Source organism: Erythrolamprus reginae, chromosome 9, assembly GCF_031021105.1.
Source record: "Erythrolamprus reginae isolate rEryReg1 chromosome 9, rEryReg1.hap1, whole genome shotgun sequence".
NCBI classification, from domain to species: domain Eukaryota; kingdom Metazoa; phylum Chordata; class Lepidosauria; order Squamata; family Dipsadidae; genus Erythrolamprus; species Erythrolamprus reginae.
The window spans coordinates 10,736,757-10,755,972 of NC_091958.1; the positions used below are offsets into that span (position 1 = coordinate 10,736,757).

The 19,216-nt window shown below is 40.2% G+C and overlaps 1 protein-coding gene across 2 annotated transcripts in view; it reads left to right on the top strand.

Annotated features, from left to right (window-relative positions):
• Window positions 1-19,216, top strand: part of ZNF536 (zinc finger protein 536) — a 354,431-nt gene that overhangs the window by 91,606 nt on the left and 243,609 nt on the right. Inside the window, exon 1 of one of the 2 annotated variants that reach the window (XM_070760285.1) lies at window positions 13,466-13,564. The exons of the other annotated variant lie outside the window; for it this stretch is intronic. The gene's annotated coding sequence lies outside the window, so the exon portion shown is untranslated. Of the gene's footprint in view, window positions 1-13,465; window positions 13,565-19,216 lie in introns of those variants that run through there. 2 annotated transcript variants of the gene reach the window in all.

Below are 19,216 nucleotides of genomic sequence, written 5' to 3' on the forward strand. Positions count from 1 at the left end.
CAAAAGAGGGTGGAAATGTTGGTGCATCTTATACACCAAATACAGCCATTTTTGGCCTCCTGAAGTCCTGCCCCTGCATCCTATTTTTGTGAAAAATAGGCCCGGAGAGTAGGGAGGCCTACAGAGTGCTTGTAGAGAAGGCAAAAACAACCCCATTTTGTGCAAAAACAGGGGCATTTTTGCCTTCTCCCAGCCTCCAGGAACACTATGCAGGCTTCCCAAACCCTCTGTGTGCCCCACAAAAATGGGTGAAAAGGGGGTCCATTTTTGCAAAAAACAGGGTGTGTGCAGAGGGTTTGGGAGGCTTGCATAGTTCTCCTGGGGTCCGTGGAGGACAAACACTCTTTTTTTCTTACTTACCTCTTTGAAATCTTGATGCGTCTTATACATCAGTGCGTCTTATAGTCTGAAAAATACGGTTCAATAAAATAAGACTCAATTAAATAATATGTTTCCTGATTGCCTTTCTTTAAATCTTTATTGCTTCACACCTATAGACACAATCTTGCCAGGCTGAGGACTCTTACTATCTGTATTTACCATACACTTTGCCAACTCTTGGGGTGGTTCCATCATCACTCTCTTTCTCTCTCACATGATATCTGGGCTGAGGTGCCTCTTACTCTTCTGGTCTGCATCCCTTCCTTCTGGGGATCCACCTCCTCACTAAATCTGATCATACTCCTGATCTTTTCAATTCCAGCTGCATATTAACAGCCGTGGTGGCACGGAGGTTAGAATGCAGTACTGCAGGCAAACTCTACCCACAGCCTGTTGTTTGATCAAAGTTGATTCAGCTTTTCATCCTTCCAAGGTGGAGGAAATATGCTGATTCTGTAAATCGCTTAGAGAGGGCTGTAAAGCACTGTAAAACACTACGAGCTCTGATGGCGCAGTGGTTAGAATGCAGTACTGCAGGCTACTGCTGCTGATTCCCCGCTGCCTGCATTTTTGCAGTTCGAATCTCAACAATCTTGACTCGGCTTTCCATCCTTCCGATGTTGGTCAAATTAGGTTGTTGGGGGCAATATGCTGATTTGGTCAACCGCTTAGAGAGGACTGTAAAGCACTGTGAAGCGGTATATAAGTCCAAGTGCTATTGCTAAGTGTTGTTGCTATATTCTATTTTTTATTTATTTTTATTTATTCATTTGTCCAATACACAATACATATGGAAGAGAATAGACATATATAAAGATAATATGTAAAAATAGAGGAGAAGATATATGAAAGGAAGAAAATATATATGACATATGAGATAAAGGAAAGACAATTGGACAGGGGACGAAAGGCACACTAGTGCACTTATGTACGCCCCTTACTGACCTCTTAGAAACCTGGAGAGGTCAATCGTGGATAGTCTAAGGGAGAAATGTTGGTGGTTAGGGGTTGACACAATTGAGTCTGGTAATGAGTTCCACGCTTCGACAACTCGATTGTTAAAGTCATATTTTTTACAGTCAAGTTTGGAGCGGTTAATATTAAGTTTGAATCTGTTGCGTGCTCTTGTGTTGTTGCGGTTGAAGCTGAAGTAGTCATTGACCGGTAGGACATTGCAGCATATGATCTTGTGGGCAATACTTAAATCGTGTTTTAGGCGCCGTAGTTCTAAGCTTTCTAGACCCAGGATTGGTAGTCTATTTTCGTAGGGTATTCTGTTTCGAGTGGAGGAGTGAAGGACTCTTCTGGTGAAATATCTTTGGATGTTTTCAAAGGTGTTGATATCCGAGATGTGGTATGGGTTCCAGACAGATGAGCTGTATTCAAGGATGGGACTGGCAAAAGTTTTGTAGGCTCTTGTGAGTAGTGTGAGATTGCCGGAGCAGAAGCTACGTAGGATCAGGTTAATTCTGCTATTAAAGTTGGAAGATCATATAATAGGCATTTCAGATGTCCTGTGAAAAATACAAATATAAATGAGAGCTATTGCATGGCCTCTTAAAAAGTCATAAGACCTAATTATATTCTTAGGACCCTTGCCATGTGTTAATGCTTTCCATTCCCTGCAATATTCTTGTTTGCTTCTTTCTCAACTTGTGTGCGATTATGCGGTCTGTGCAGTTGACAATAGTTTCACACATTACAGGTGAGAACCAGTGCTTTCAGCTGAGTGTACAGTTGCAAGGGAGTCACCTTAATTTGGTTCCTTGAGGAGCAGACCAAAAACACACACATTTTCAACTTAGTGGCACAGGCTGCAGGGAGATATTATTGGCACTCAGTGGAAGCAATCACAACAACAACAACAACACAAAGCAGCAAAGAAACAGGAAGGGACATTAGATTAGTCCCCATTGCCTAATAAGGTATAATGTTCTCTCGTTTCATGATACACTGCATTATATTGTGTTGTCATAGAATGATTGTCAAAAACCTTGATCATTTGAAGAACTATCGATGGTTGCACTTCTGTAGTTAGATTGGAGTTCGTAGGTACTGTACTGTGATAATCTGATAAGTAGAATAGTAGAAGAAGGGGCGAGAACTTAGGGAGAAGAGAATATTTGTAGCTCAGGGTTGAAATGAGGGAGTCCTTGAACTTGGTTGTTTTCTTACAGATGTTTTATTACCCAAACTAGGTAACATCATTGGTGCTCACTGATGATCTAAGACAGGGTTGTCAAACTCAAGGTCTGGGGGACAGATCCGGCCCAGGGGGCATTTGGAACTGGCCCACGGGACCACCCTGGAAACACCAGCCTGTGGTACCCCTGCCAGCAAAATTGGAGCTCAGGAGGGCTGTGAGCTGCCCTCCTGAGCTTCGTTTTCGCTGGCAGAAGGTTGCAGGAGGCCGTCACAGCTGAAAATGGAGCTCGAGAGGCTGTTTTCGCTGGCAGAGCACTCGGACCACCAGAGGTGCCCCCGATACAAGTGACATCGAACTGGCCACATCCATCCTGGCCACTGTTTCCCCACTCGAGGTCAAACACAGCCAGTCTTGGGTTGCTAGCCAGTGTGCACCATATTGCATACCGGTAGCGAAAATGGAGCACACGCACAGCTCCAGGTGACCGGTGGGCGGGTGCACGCATACGAGTGAGATTTGGCTTCTGCACATGCTTGTGAAAGGGATTTCGATGATTTTCAGTAAACGCTGAAATCTTGCATGGCCACATGTCCTCTCACGAGATTTCGCTTCCTGCGCCCGCTGATCACCCGGAGCTGCGCACGCATGGCACCGTAGCAGCGGTAAGTAGGAACCCCCACTTGAACACAGCTCTGATGTGGCCCTCAGTGAAATGGAATTGGACGCCCCGATCCAATTTGATGATGATGATCTTCTTAGTGAGAAGATTCAGCAGACAATCTTGGGGGTAAGCACCAAAAACATTTTTATTAAAGTTTCTTCTTGTACAAGGTTTTTGTTAGGGGGTTTCAGGATGGAGGGGTGGTTTTTTTGCCTTATCAAAATAGGCAGCTGCATGTCCTGCCTCTTAGCACAAAGCTTACAGAAAGCATTTGAAATCAATTCCAAATTGGGAAAGCAGAGCCAAAGTCCTTCTCTTCCCTGAACCACCAGGAGATATACAGTGTTCCCTCGATTTTCGCGGGTTCAAACTTCGCGAAAAGTCTATACCATGGTTTTTGAAAAATATTAATTAAAAAATATTTCATGGGTTTTTCCCCTATACCACGGTTTTTCCTGCCCGATAACGTCATATGTCATTGCCAAACTTTTGCTTGCCTTTAATAAATATTTTTTAAAATAAACTTTAATAAATAAACATGGTGAGTAATAATCTGAATGATTGCTAAGGGAATGGAAAATTGCAATTTAGGGGTTTAAAGTGTTAAGGGAAGGCTTGTGATACTGTTCATAGCCAAAAATAGTGTATTTACTTATATTCATTCATTCATTCATTCATTCATTCATTCATTCATTCATTCATTCATTCATTCAATTTTTATGCCGCCCTTCTCCTTAGACTCAGGGTGGCCAGCATATTGCCCCCACAATCTGGGTCCTCATTTTACCCATCTCGTAAGGATGGAAGGCTGAGTCAACCTTGAGCCGGTGATGAGATTTGAACCGCTGACTTGCAAGTTCTATAGTAAGCTTCAGTGGCCTGCAGTGTAGCACTCTACTTGCTGCGCCACCCCAGCTCTCTTAAATTAAGTTAAAGTTGCTGCCAACGGTTTGGAAATGTTCTAAAACACGAAGTGCCAAGGTGGTTCTCACAAAGTTGTTACATTATTAGCAAGATTGACAGAGGGTGAGGTTGTGATAGGCAAGCGACTGATCCAGTTCCCCTGTGATCCAAACAATATACCTCTTTATGTATATCAGAAGAGACACTGCCTTATTTTATTTCTAACAGCCTTGTGATCTGATGAGAAGTTGGGCCTCTTCAACTGATAACAGGGAAACTCGAAATTGGCTGTTTACAGTTTGCTGTCCCTGAATCTTCATCAGCCTGATTTTGCACACAGCGAGGGAGTCAGGTTTTCAGCTTGAATTTTAAAGATAAGCTTGAAAGTGGGATGAGAGTCTAACTGTCTGATGCCAGAAAGTGGGGCAAATAATAAAAGGAGAATTTGCCAGTCTTTAGAAGAAGAAGAAGGCATTGGGAGTGAAATAAAATTGCTTTTCTTTCTTTCCTTCTTTCCTTCTTTCTTTCTTTCTCTTTTTTTCTTCCTTCCTTCCTTCCCTTTCTTCCTTTCCTTCCTTCCTTCCCTTTCTTTCTTCCTTCCCTTTCTTTCTTTCCTTCCTTCCTTTCCTTTCTTCCTTCCTTCCCTTCCTTCTTTCCTTCCTTCCCTTTTTTCTTTCTTTCTTTCCTTCCTTCCCTTCCTTCCTTCCTTCCCTTTCTTTCCTTCCTTCCTTCCCTTTCTTTCTTTCCTTCCTTCCTTCCCTCCTTTCCTTGCCCTTCCTTTTTTGCCTCCCTCCTTTCCTTTTCCTTCCTTCCTTCCTGACTTCCTCCTTCCCTCCCTCCCTTCCCAACGCCCTCCTTCTTTCCTTTTCCTTCCTTCTTTCTTTTTTCTTTCTTTCTTCTTCCTTATTTTTTCTTCCTTCCTTCTTCCTTCTTCTTTCCTTTCCTTCCCTCCCTCCTTCATTTGATACTAGTATTGAAAACAATTAAGCATCTGCATTTATTCTAATCTGAGTTGTAAGGATACCAGAAGTATTGATTTTTCAGCTTAAGCCCCTGCTGGAGAACTCTTATTGTCTGTTTCTCTTCCAAAGTATTCGTTCTCTCTGAAATGCCATGAAAATCATTTTCATGCACCCTGCAATATTAACCATCTTTTGCTCTCTCTTTTTCTACCCCGTTAAAAGCTTTAGAACAACATTAGCCCAGAAAGTTAAATGTCTCTTTCTGCTACTTAGGGTTTCAGTTGAGTGTGCAAAACGGTAGATGTTTTCCCCTCCGTTTGTTTAGGAAGTTATCAATCACTTTCAGATTTTAAACCCCGGGGCTTCCGTCAGAGTCATGAACTGGGGAAAAAAAAGATTCTAAGTGACACATTGATGTGAAGATCAATGACACAAATTCTCTGAACAAATCAGTGCAGGACTTGTTACAGAGTCAAAGCTTTGCTGCAGTTGGTCTGGGATGGAATTCAAAATTGGTTTTTTACTGATCCAAAACTGTTTCTATTAGGCAGTATTTCCTTTGACTAATCATCTGTTTGGACCGTAAGTGTCACACAACCAAGCATCTTATTAAGTTCTCTGTCCACCTTGCATTTCTTTCCTTCGGTTGCAAGTAGGGATGCTATGACCAGGGTTCCTGGAATGAAAGCTATATAATCAGTCTGGTGGTTAATGCTGATCGAGACAAGAAAGTTTTTGAATGATACCAATTAAAGCTAGATGAGTAATTAGTTCTGTAGGCAACTCCTTTATTGGAAATAAACCCTATTGGTTATACTAAAGTTTACTACTGAGTAAACATGCCCAGAGCTGACTGTTTAGTCAGGCAGAATCTTGCATAATAAAGTTAACTTTGTATGCAACACGCAGACTAGAGCTACGTATTTTTGAATGGGAAAATCAACAATTTCACTGTTCCTTTCTTGGGGATCAACTCATAACAGTAACCTCATAACAGACAACAATACACATTGAGTGATGCCGATCAATATTGGGGGGAAATAATCTGTATTTTGCTTTAATTTAATTTAATTTATTATCTGACAGTCTCAAAATGGGCGAACAGTGCGGTCAGGCAGTAGGGAAGGCAAGTAGAATGCTTGGCTGCATAGCTAGTGGCATAACAAACAGGAAGTGGAAGATTGTGATCCCGCTGTATAGAGCGCTGGTGAGACCTCATTTGGAATATTTTGTTCAATTCTGGAGACCTCACCTACTAAAATTGAACAGGTCCAAAGATGGGCTACAAAAATGGTGGAAGGTCTTAAGCATAAAATTTACCAGGAAAGACTTCATGAACTCAATCGGTATAGTCTGGAGGACAGAAGGGAAAGGGGGAACATCATCGAAACATTTAATACATATTGTGTGTAATATGTATAAGCACATATGACAAATATACAAAGAATTAAATAGTATATTCTGGATGTTCAGTAATAGTAAATACTGGTAGATAGGGAAATTGTATCTCTTTGAGGTGAGGAGAGGCCAGGCACCCTAACCCAAACTCTTGATGTGAATGACGTCAAGTTGGCCACCTTTAAGCCAGTCACATGACCTTTAAGCCACCTCCCGGTCACATGATCAGCAAGCCACTCCCACCTGGTCACATGGCCAGCAAGCTACACCCACAAATATAAGCCACGCCCACAGTGTGGTAGTAAAACTTTTTTTGCAGCCCTTCACTGGTGTCAAGCCAAACCTCTTATTTGAGAAAAGCCACAAATCATTATCTACTTGTCTAGGGTTAGTTCAAAGTAACAATTTAGTTTCATCAACAAAGCATTGGAGAAGTGGGTGAGTGAGTATTGGCTTTGAATATTCAGGATAAGATGTTGTGACTGTTTAGCAGTTGGTTCCAGTCTGATCAAGATTTAGGAGATGATTATGTAAACGGCCGCTACCAGCTTTTCATTGTCAGCATAAAAGACTGACCACCTTGACAGATTTTAGAAAGGCTTCTATAAAGGGAATTGAACAGTGTCTCCTGTAAGTTACACAGTGATGTATTTGGTTTTAAATGGGAAACAGTTTAGTACTGCATGCCTTTCTTCTCAATAACTCTTGCTAAAAAGAATGCTGAGATACTTAAGCTTGGAAAGAATCACTTTTGGTTTGGAACACCTGCCAAAAGCAAAGAACATGACAGTTGTAAAACAAAGCTCAGGTGGCAGAGTTTGCCCAGGTTGTTAAGGAACTTAGTAAGCCACAGATCACGTTTTGCAATTTCACATGCTACATGGAACATATCAGTGGTGGGCTACGAGCCGGAACGCTAAATAACGGAACTTCATATTTTATTTATTTATTTATTCATTAGATTTGTATGCCGCCCCTCTCCGTAGACTCGGTGCGAGTGATACCTCGTCTTACAAACTTAATTGGTTCCGGGACGAGGTTCTTAAGGTGAAAAGTTTGTAAGATGAAACAATGTTTCCCATAGGAATCAATGGAAAAGCGATTAATGCGTGCAAGCCCAAAACTCACCCCTTTTGCCAGCTGAAGCGCCCGTTTTTGCGCTGCTGGGATTCCCCTGAGGCTCCCCTCCATGGGAAACCCCACCTCCGAACCTCTGTGTTTTTGCGATGCTACGATTTCACTGAGGCTCCCCTTGCTGGGAAACCCCACCTCCGAAATTCCATTGCCAGCGAAGCGCCCGTTTTTGCGCTGCTGGGATTCTCCTGCTGGGATTCCCCTGCAGCATCACAAAAACATGGAAGTCTGGAGTTAGGGTTTCCCATGGAGGGAAGCCGCAGGGGAATCCCAGCAGCGCAAAAACGGGCGCTTCGGCTGGTAAAAGGGGTGAGTTTTGGGCTTGCACGCATTAATCGCTTTTCCATTGATTCCTATGTGCCTCACTGGCAATGGAAGTCCGGAGGCGGGGCATCCCAGTGGCAGCGGTGGGTTTGTAAGGTAAAAATAGTTTGTAAGAAGAGGCAAAAAAATCTTAAACCCCGGGTTTGTATCTCGAAAAGTTTGTATGACGAGGTGTTTGTAAGACGAGGTATCACTGTGCATATATATTAATCAACATTTTATCCCAATATCTTTTGCAATTTATGGTCCAGCTTTTTCAACATGACAATCATTCAGGGAGACGGTATGGTTTTGCCAGTGAAGTTTAATGACATTTTCAATAGTATAGAAGAATTCTCCTCCATACTATCATTAACTGAACCACTTAATGCAAGACTTTCAAATTCTTTGGGCAGCACTGGGTTCCAATTCAACATCATACAGAAACCCTGCCGTAATGTGTTTGGATGGACATGTTCCAGCAGTGGGCTATGAGCTGGAACCCTAAATTGCGCTCACTGCTACAACTCGTAGGTTCTTGCAGGGCCAGTGCGGTTTTGCTACTGCACCTGTGGAGACAGCAAAATCGCACATGGAACTGCAGGTGCGCCCGTGTTTCGGCATGCGAAACTCATCGAAACACAGGTGCACCTGCAGTTCCGTGTGAGATTTTGCTGGAACATGTCCATCCAAACGCATTACGGCAGGGTTTCTGTATGATGTTGATGTTACGAATTATATTAATATTGTTTCCTCTTTGCTTATTTGAACCCTATGACAATCATTAAGTGTTGTACCTCATGATTCTTGATAAGCATATCTTTTTTTTTATGAACGCTGAGATCATATGCATCAAAGACAAATTCCTTATGTGTCCAATCACACTTGGCCAATAAACAATTCTATTCTAAAAAAAACCCCAACAACTCCCCCCCCCTAATTTTATTTATTTACCAAATGCATTGGCTCCCGGTCAAGCACAAGGAAAATCAGGAGACCCAACAGTTCAAATGAGCATAAATATTTATTGCAAGCTCATGTTCACTGCAAGAATCTGAACTACTAATGGTCAAAGCAAATTGGCAGTAGACTTATGGAGGGCTGGAATTATTATTATTATTATTATTATTATTATTATTATTATTATTATTATTATTATTATCATTATTATTATCATTATTATTATCATTATTATTATTATTATTATTATTATTATTATTATTATTATTTAGATTTGTATGCCGCCCCTTTCCATAGACTCGGGGCGGCTCACAACATAATAAAACAATTCATAACAAATCTAATAATTTACAATTTAAAATTTAAAGTAGTTAAGAAAACCCCATTTTTAATTAACTCTCTTGTGGGTATTTATTTATTGGATTTGTATGCCGCCCCTCTCCGTAGGCTCGGGGCGGCTAACGACAGTAACAAAAAACAGCATGTAAATCCAATACTAAAACAACTAAAAAACCCTTATTGTAAAACCAAACATCCATACATGCAAACATACCATACATGAATTGTAAAGGCCTAGGGGGAAAGAATAGCTCAGTTCCCCCATGCCTGACGGCAGAGGTGGGTTTTAAGGAGCTTATGAAAGGCAAGGAGGGTGGGGGCAATTCTAATCTTCGGGGGAGTTGGTTCCAGAGGGCCGAGGCCGCCACAGAGAAGGCTCTTCCCCTGGGCCCCGCCAAACAACATTGTTTTGTTGATGGGACCCAGAGGAGGCCCACTCTGTGGGACCTAACTGGTCGCTGGAATTCATGCGGCAGAAGGCGGTCTCTGGTCCGGTGCCATGAAGGACTTTATAGGTGATGACCAACACTTTGAATTGTGACCGGTAACTGATCGGCAACCAATGCAGACTGTGGAGTGTTGGTGTAACATGGGCATTTTTGGGGAAGCCCATGATTGCTCTCGCAGCTGCATTCTGCACGATCGGAATGAATGCAAAGACTCATGGCTGATGACGTGTTTGACTCCTCCCTTGGGCTCAGTGTGGTCATCTCCTCAACTGTCCATCTTACCAAAGAGTAACTACTATCTTTGCGTAGATTTTTACTCTTTACCCAGCAAAGATTAAAAACAGGCTGCATGTTACCACAGTGCTAATACTTCAGTCCTCCAAACATTGTTGAAATATGCCTTCATATGCAAACTTATACAGCCTATTAAGATTTTATTTAATTTATTTAAATTTATTTATTTATTCAAAACAATGCATATCACTTCTCATTTAAGGAAAAATCTTAATCAGTTTACAATAAAATTGAGCCAATTAAAGCAATAAGTTAAAAATACATTAAAAACATTGTATAAAATACACAAAACAAACTAAGCAATAAACCGAGCAATGAATCGGTTTGTAATTAATGTATTAAATGATGGTTAAAATGTAGGATATTAGGAAAATAGTTTTATTTCAACATTCTTTCCTCCCTAGTTTTTAAATGAAAGAATCGTAGGTGTTCCCCATTAAAACTATTGTTTGATGTTCTATTATAGCGCAGTATGTAAACTTGGCCTAGTATAAGTAAGTAATGATACATATTAGGTATTAAAAATTGTCTAATTTTGTCTACACATTGATCATAGCTGATGGTAACAAAAAGAAAAGATACCCGGTGTTTGCAAAGAATACATCATTTTGGTCAGGAGCAATGAAGAGAGAGGGGAAAAGTTTATTTTAGGGTTCATTGGCGAAGCCTGGGATTGTGTATCTAAATTTGTTTGGTGGTTTAACAATATTTGTGGCTCACTCCCATCCTACCCTATTGTAGAGAACCAACGATGAACAAATTAAAGAAAACAGTGGAAAAATGCAATCCATAATATTTGATCAGACTTCTTATAACATCAGTTTGTTTGGGGAATGTATGGAGGATTGATAATGCTTGTATGTGTGGGGAAGGATACTCTTTGGGGATGTAATATTCCATAGAGACAATCTATCGTTGTACGTACACTGAGAGCTTAGGCACTGGGAATTAAGTCCTTGGGTGTCTAATCACACTTGGCCAATAAAGAATTCTGTTCTGTTCTGTTCTATTCTATTCTATTCTATTCTATTCTATTCTATTCTTATTCTATTCTATTCTATTCTATTCCATTCTACCCTACCCTACCCTTCTATTACTCCACTCTCCACTCCACTCCACACCACCTGTCTTGTCATCCATTATGACAAGGGTGCATAATCTGAGTTTAGTTGGGGGAAAGATCAGAAGCAATGTGAGAAAATATTATTTTACTGAAAGAGTAGTAGATTCTTGGAACAAACTTCCAGCAGACGTGGTTGGTAAATCCACAGTAACTGAATTTAAACATGCCTGGGATAATCATATATCCATCCTAAGATAAAATACAGGAAATAGTATAAAGGCAGGCTAGACGGACCATGAGGTCTTTTTCTGCCGTCAATCTTCTATGTTTCTATCCATGCCTCACCTACCTCTTGAGAAACGGTGCTTCTAAATCCTCTACAGATACCCAAAGAGCAGACTAGATGGACCATGAGGTCTTTTTCTGCTGTCAATCTTCTATGTTTCTAAAGTGGATAAGTAAATTCAGTTTTGGCATGCTAAGTAGCCCTTGACTTATGACCACAATTGAACCATAAATTTTCATTGCTCAGCAAGACAATTGTTCAGTGTGTTGAGCCCCATTTTATGACCTTTTTGTGCCACCATTGTTAAGCAACTCATTGCCGTTGTGAAGCGAATCTTAACAATTCCCTTTTGACTTTGCTGTCAGAATCCAGCTGGGAGGTTTACAAATGATGATCACGCGATCCTGGGATAATGCAATGTTCATAAATACATGCCAGTTGCCTAGTGCCCAAAATTTTGATCATGTGACCATGGGTAGGCTGCCACAGTCATAGGGGTGAAAACCTACCATTAGTCACTTTTTTTCACTGCTGTTATAACTTCAGTCACAAAACAAAATTATTTATTTATTTATTTATTTATTGGATTTGTATGCCGCCCCTCTCCGCAGACTCGGGGCGGCTAACAACAATGGTAAAACAACATGTAACAATCCAATTTAATAAAACAACTAAAACCCTTATTATAAAAAACCAAACATACACACAAACATACCATGCATAACTTGTAATGGCCTAGGGGGAAAGAATAACTTAACTCCCCCATGCCTGGCGACAAAGAAGTTTGAGAAAGACAAGGAGGGTGGGGGCCATTCTAATCTCTGGGGGGAGCTGATTCCAGAGGGCTGGGGCCGCCACAGAGAAGGCTCTTCCCCTGGGGCCTGCCAAATGACATTGTTTGGTCGACGGGACCCGGAGAAGGCCAACTCTGTGGGACCTTATCGGCCACTGGGATTCGTGCGGTAGAAGGCGGTTCCGGATGTATTCTGGCCCAATGCCATGTAGGGCTTTAAAGGTCATTACCAACACTTTGAATTGTGACCGGAAATCGATCGGCAGCCAGTGCAGGCCGCGGAGTGTTGCAGAAACGTGGGCGAATCTAGGAAGCCGCACGATGGCTCTCGCGGCCGCATTCTGCACGATCTGAAGTTTCCGAACACTTTTCAAAGGTAGCCCCATGTAGAGAGCATTGCAGTAATCGAACCTTGAGGTGATGAGGGCATGAGTGACTGTGAGCAGTGACTCCCTGTCCAAATAGGGCCGCAACTGGTGCACCAGGCAAACCTGGGCAAACGCCCCCCTCGCCAGTTCAAATAGTTGTAAGTTGAGGACTATCTATATCTGATTTACTCCAATGTATTGCCTATAGCTGTGCATCTGTTTTAATCCACAAAAATAAGCTAACTTGGTATGTAACACTCCAGTAATTGATTATTTCATGCTTTCCTTCAACACAGGAAAGAAACTTTTAATCACAAGTTTCTTCTAACTTTCTGGAGTTTTACATCTTGAACAATCTGCCCATAATCTCATAAAAATAAGGATGGTCCATTACTTTAATGCTTTTCTATTTTCTCGGTATTACTATATTCTATCTTAAAAAAAAAAACATTCCAAAAGTATGTTTGAGGCGCGGCTCTAACAGTATTGGGAGTTTGGTTAATTCCTCCTATTTAATGAAATAATCTTAAATTCGTTAGAAGAAGGCCTTTATCTTGGTTTTAATTGCTGGCGTTACGGTCTCCTCCAAATGGAATTTATGAGTTTGCCACCATCTGGGAGAGGCTGCTTATTTATATAATAGAACTTATTTGTATACGAGAACTTTTAAAATGTTTTTTTCTTTAGTCTAAGAGACCGGAATATCGGCATCTGTCAAGCTGTAAAGACTTTCTCCTAAATTGAGAAAACGATCTTCAATTTTTCCTCCTTTATTTTGGCACAGTATGGAAGTACATTTCAGATCCCTAGGCAATTAACAGATCAGAAAAAGAATTTCCTTTCTAAAAGATTTCATTCCCAAATATCAGATCCCCTCCAAATCTAGGCTGCTTCCATTCATAATTCTCTCTCTCCCTTCTCAATATGGAAGGATAACTAAAATATATGCTAACTGTAGTATAGTGTCTTTCAGGGAAAATCAATTTTGATTTACACAATGGCTTTGCATTTTAAATTTCTCACAGGTATTGTTTTTGCAATTCCTGACCTTCTGTACTAATCCCTCATCTCTAAGAAGACTCCTACAGCCAAGGGGGAAAAATTGTTGATGTTGGATCAACCTGGTAAGAATTGTTCTGTCATCCTTTAAAAGACATTTCTGTTTTATGTACGAGTGTCTTCAAGTTAATACCTTCATCCTTTTTACAATGTGTATACAAAGAAGGAAAGTGTTTATTCTTTTCATGATATGTATATGGACAGAAATTTTTATTTCATTGTTTGTACAAATCTCGCTGCATCTTTTCAAAATTCCAAGCCGGCTTTGATTCCTTTCCTTCGGGGAAAAGTGGTTCTTTTCAATAAATGTCCTTTATGACCACTGCTGATTTTTGCAACGGGAGAGTGCCCACACTCTGCTAATTGAAAATTGTCATGTCACAGCTGACAATATTCTCAAATGACTTCTCCAAATATAGCTGTAGCTTGCATTGACTACATTTATTTTTCCAAGGTGTGTGCATGATATATTTTTTTAAATGGTCTATTATTAGCAAGCTGCCGTGTCTTTTGGTGAAGGGCTAGGTTACCTACTTGGTAAGTACAGAATTAGGATTGATTTACGGTGTATGATTGACAGAGCCTCCTATACCAGAACAGTGACTTGGGATGGTGTGGAAACATTAAAATCTTCCATTTTCTTGACAGACCCTCATTTGCCATTGACTTAAGGTCAGATCAAGACATGTTACTGCCTGATAAACAATCCAATAGTGATTGTCAAGCGCTGGGGAAATCAGGAGATCCAGGCAGTTCAAATGAGTATAAAGATTTATTGCAACCTTAAGCTCTCTACAAGAATCTGACCAACTGATAGTCAAGGGAAATGAGTGGGAGATAAGCAAGGCGTTCAAGGTGGATAGATTAAACTAGACTAGACTAGACTAGACTAGAATAGAATAGAATAGAATAGAATAGAATAGAGACTAGACTAGACTAGACTAGAATAGAATAGAATAGAATAAATAGAATAGAATAGAGACTAGACTAGACTAGACTACAATACAATACAATACAATACAATACAATTCTTTACTGGTCAAAACAGCAATGTGCAATAAGCTACGATTGGCAGCTAACCCCCAATTTGACAAATGGAATAGCTGAAGGTGAGGAAGGAATGGGATAGAAAGACTTCCACAAGGGGAGAGGCTGCTCAGATGACAAGGTTGCAAGTAGAAATAGAATAGAATTCTTTATTGGCCAAGTTTGATTGGACACACAAGGAATTTGTCTTTGGTGCATATGCTCTCAGTGTACATAAAAGAAAAAATACATTGGTCAAGAATCATGAGGTGCAACACCTAATGATGGTCATACGGTACAAATAAGCAATCAGAGAACAATCAATATTAATATAAATCAAAAGGATACTAGTTACAGTCATACATTCATAAGTGGGAGGAGATGGGTGATGGGAACGATGAGAAGACTAATAGTAATAGTAATGAGCCGGGGTGGCGCAGCAGGTAGAGTGCTGTACTGCAGGCCACTGAAGCTGACTGTAGATCTGTAAGTCAGTGGTTCAAATCTCATCACTGGCTCAGCCTTCCATCCTTCTGAGGTGGGTAAAATGAGGACCCGGATTGTGGGGGCAATAGGCTGGCTCTGTTAAAAAGTGCTATTGCTAACATGTTGTAAGCCGCCCTGAGTCTAAGGAGAAGGGCGGCATAAAAATTGAATGAATGAATGAATGAATGAATGAGTGAGTGAGTGAGTGAGTGAGTGAGTGAGTGAGTGAGTGAATGAATGAATAAATAAATAAATGCAGCCTGAATGAATAGTTTGGCAGTGTTGAGGGAATTATTTGTTTAGCAGAGTGATGGCATTTGGGAAAAACTGTTCTTGTGTCTAGTTGTCTTGGTGTGCAGTGCTATATAGTGTCATTTTGAGGGTAGGAGTTGAAACAATTTATGTCCAGGATGCGAGGGATCATTTCTCTTTTTGACTCGTACAGTATACATGTCCTCAATGGAAGGCAGGTTGACAGTAATGTTTGGTTTTTTGCAGTTCTGAAAGTCTGTGTCTGTCTTGTTGGGTTGTAGAACTGAACCAGACAGTTATAGAGGTGCAGATGACAGACTCAATGATTCCTCTGTAGAACTGTATCAGCAGCTCCTTGGGCAGTTTGAGCTTCCTGAGTTTATTGATTGATTGATCTTGTCCAATACACAATGAAGGTTTTAGTGGGTATACACATAGTAAAATACATGATGAAGGTTATAGAGGATATACTCATAGTAAAATATATCTAAGAAAGAATAGAAGAATCTTCTTTGTTGTGCTTTTTTGATGATGTTTTTGATGTTAGGTGACCATTTTAGGTCTTGAGATAGAATAGAACCTAGAAATGTGAAGGTCTCTACTGTTGATACTGTTTCTTGACCTGGGATCAAGTTTCATTTATCTGACCACTGTCTTGTTTAGTTGGTCTTTCCTCTGTCTCTCAAGGCCACCCTCTATACCCATCACAACTTGAAATAAATGTTATCTTATCCAGAAATAACAGAAGCAAATGGAGCCCATGATCAAAGTTGGAAAACCTGATGTAAAACGGTTGAAATCCAGTAGGTTCTGACAGGTTCTGGAGAACTGGTAGCAGAAATTATGGGTAGTTTGGAAAATTGGCAAATACCACCTCTGGCTGGCCCCAGAGTGGGGTGGGAAGCGGGATTTTGTAGTATCCTTCCCCTGCCACGCCCACTAAGCCACACCCACTAGACCATAACATCCGGTCTAGGATTTGCTCCCTGCTCCTATTTGTACCCCAAACTCAAAAAGAGTTTCCTACTAAGATTCATGAAAGGCACGTGCCAAAGGAAATTTGCAACCCGACATCAGTAACTGAGCTAAATATAACTCCAAAATTCTTATTAATTTTTAAACATAGGCAGGTATGCCCAAATTAATTACTGAGAACAATTACAATGCTCTGTCCTCCTGAATATTTATTCACTTATTTATGTATCTACTTCTCTATCATATTTCTACCTCGCCACAATCAAACAACTCTTGGCAGCTAACATAGATTATAAAATGCATTAAAGTATCCAGGGTCAGATTAAAACCAGTTGTAATTGCAAGTATAGCATCAACCCTAATCCAGGGCCATCAAAACAATATAAACAGGAGTGAGGAATAAAATAAGAATTAAAAAAATAGAACAGGGTGAAAGAAAAAAAAGTTTTTACCCAATACTTTCCAAAATATTTGGTCTTCCTAAACTATTCCTAATATTTTCCTGGGAACCAACAAAGACAAAGACAACTTGACTGTATTTGGGCAATTTACCCGATGTTTTGAAAATGGGGGATTATGAATAATTTCTCCCTGGATGTTCTAATAGGCCAGGCTAATTATTATTTTTATTATTATTTAATTATATTTCTATGCCGCCCTTCTCGAAGCGACTCAGGGCAGCGTACAACATTAATACAACAGTATACAAGAAACCTAATATCTCTAAAAATAAAAAAAATTCTAAACACATTTAAAAACCCCATGCACATTCGCATACACTCATCCAATCCAATCATGTCTCATATTGGACGGAGACAGTCTCATCACTCACGGCCCCCATGCCTGCCGGCAAAGCTAGGTTTTTAATTGTTCCAGAGGGCAGGGGCCACCACAGAGAAGGCTCTTCCCCATGACCCCGCCAGTCAACATTGTCTGGCTGACAGGACCTGGAGAAGGTCGACTCTGTGGGACCTAAATGTTGGATGGAATAGGTGTTCCTCTAGTTAATCAGTTGCCTTAACAAAGGCACAAGCATTTGTTTAACAGAGGACCCGGTTAATCAACAACAAATTAATCTATTGTTCTTCCTCTCCTTTTCCTCCTCATCTCATAACCTTTGAGCTTCTGAGTTGTCTTGAGCCCACCTTTCCCCCCTCAGATTCAGACTACAAATCTAGGTTTAGGTTAGGTTTAGGTTTATTGGATTTATATGCCGGCCCTCTCCGCAAACTCGGGGCGGCTCACAACAATAATAAAAAACAGTACAGTACATCTCCAGTTTAGCAGGAAGAAATGCTAATGAAATCAACAGAACTTCAGTTTAAGTTTATATTTTAGGATTGTGCTGTACCCTGATCAAATGGGTGAACAGTGCAGTCAGGCGGTAGGGAAAGCAAGTAGGATGCTTGGCTGCATAGCTAGAGGTATCACAAGCAGGAAGAGGGAGATTATGATCCCGCTATATAGAGTGCTGGTGAGACCACATTTGGAATACTGTGTTCAGTTCTGGAGACCTCACCTAGAAAAAGACATTGACAGAATTGAACGGGTCCAAAGATGGGCTACAAGAATGGTGGAAGGTCTTAAGCATAAAACGTATCAGGAAAGACTTCATGAACTCAATCTGTATAGTCTGGAGGACAGAAGGAAAAGGGGGGACATGATCGAAACATTTAAATATATTAAAGGGTTAAATAAGGTCCAGGAGGGAAGTGTTTTTAAAAGCAAAGTGAACACAAGAACAAGGGGACACAATCTGAAGTTAGTTGGGGGAAAGATCAAAAGCAACATGAGAAAATATTATTTTACTGAAAGAGTAGTAGATCCTTGGAACAAACTTCCAGCAGACGTGGTAGATAAATCCACAGTAACTGAATTTAAACATGCCTGGGATAAACATATATCCATCCTAAGATAAAATACAGAAAATAGTATAAGAGCATACTAGATGGACCAGGAGGTCTTTTTCTGCCGTCAGACTTCTATGTTTCTATGTTTCTATGATCATGAAAAGAAGGTAAAATGAAGGCTAACTTGGGTTTATAGTTCATTATCTAAATTACATGCAAGTAAGGACTCTGATTTATATTTCGAAGATGGTCTTCTGATCTGGACAAAATTGCCTTTTCACAATAACGCTAGTTTGTTGTTGTTTTTTAAACCAAATAAAATCTTCCTAGACTTTTTTGGTGTCGAGGAGGCAGAACTGGTAGCTTTCCTGTGGCGAGACAAGGAGGTAATTGAACCAGATCTCATAAAACATTGTATAATTTGGGGGTTCCCGTAACCCACATTTGATTCTGCTAAGGGGCTTTAACAAATCTCTATAAAACCATCTTTACTTCTAATTAGCAGAGCCTACCTTTCCTTTTGACCATATTCCTTAGAGGTCATCCCATAAACCATTTAAACTGATAGCAATATTAGAGGCTAAGAAATTAATTTCATACCCTACTCTTCTTTTTCTTTCTTTCTTTCTTTTGACTTTATCTTGTTTTAGGAAGTGCTTAGTTTTTGATTTTTGTGGATATTACCAATAGAGGATTACTTTTATTTAGATTTTTCCCCCCTCCACAAGAGTTATATTAGAAATTTGCTGTTTTATTCTTACCTTCTTAGTAAAAATCCTTTTATCACACAATGGGTAATTTATATCCATTACCAGCCCTTTCAATCCTTTTCAGTGAGGCTGTCACTGCCTTTGGCATCGTAATGATTAATGTGATCTAATAATAGTGTGCCATTATATTACCTTAGTAAAACATGTACCAACAGCCTATTCAGATCTTCCAAATTCATAGCTTCCTATAAGATTTTTGTTGAAAGACGGGATTACTGTTTTTCAAAGCTGAATTCCCCCCCCCTCCTGTTAATATATTTAATGAAATTTACAATTCTTTGCATACGTGACAGTGTGTGCATGCATATACACACATATAAACATGCACGCACAAACACACACCACACACAAACATTTG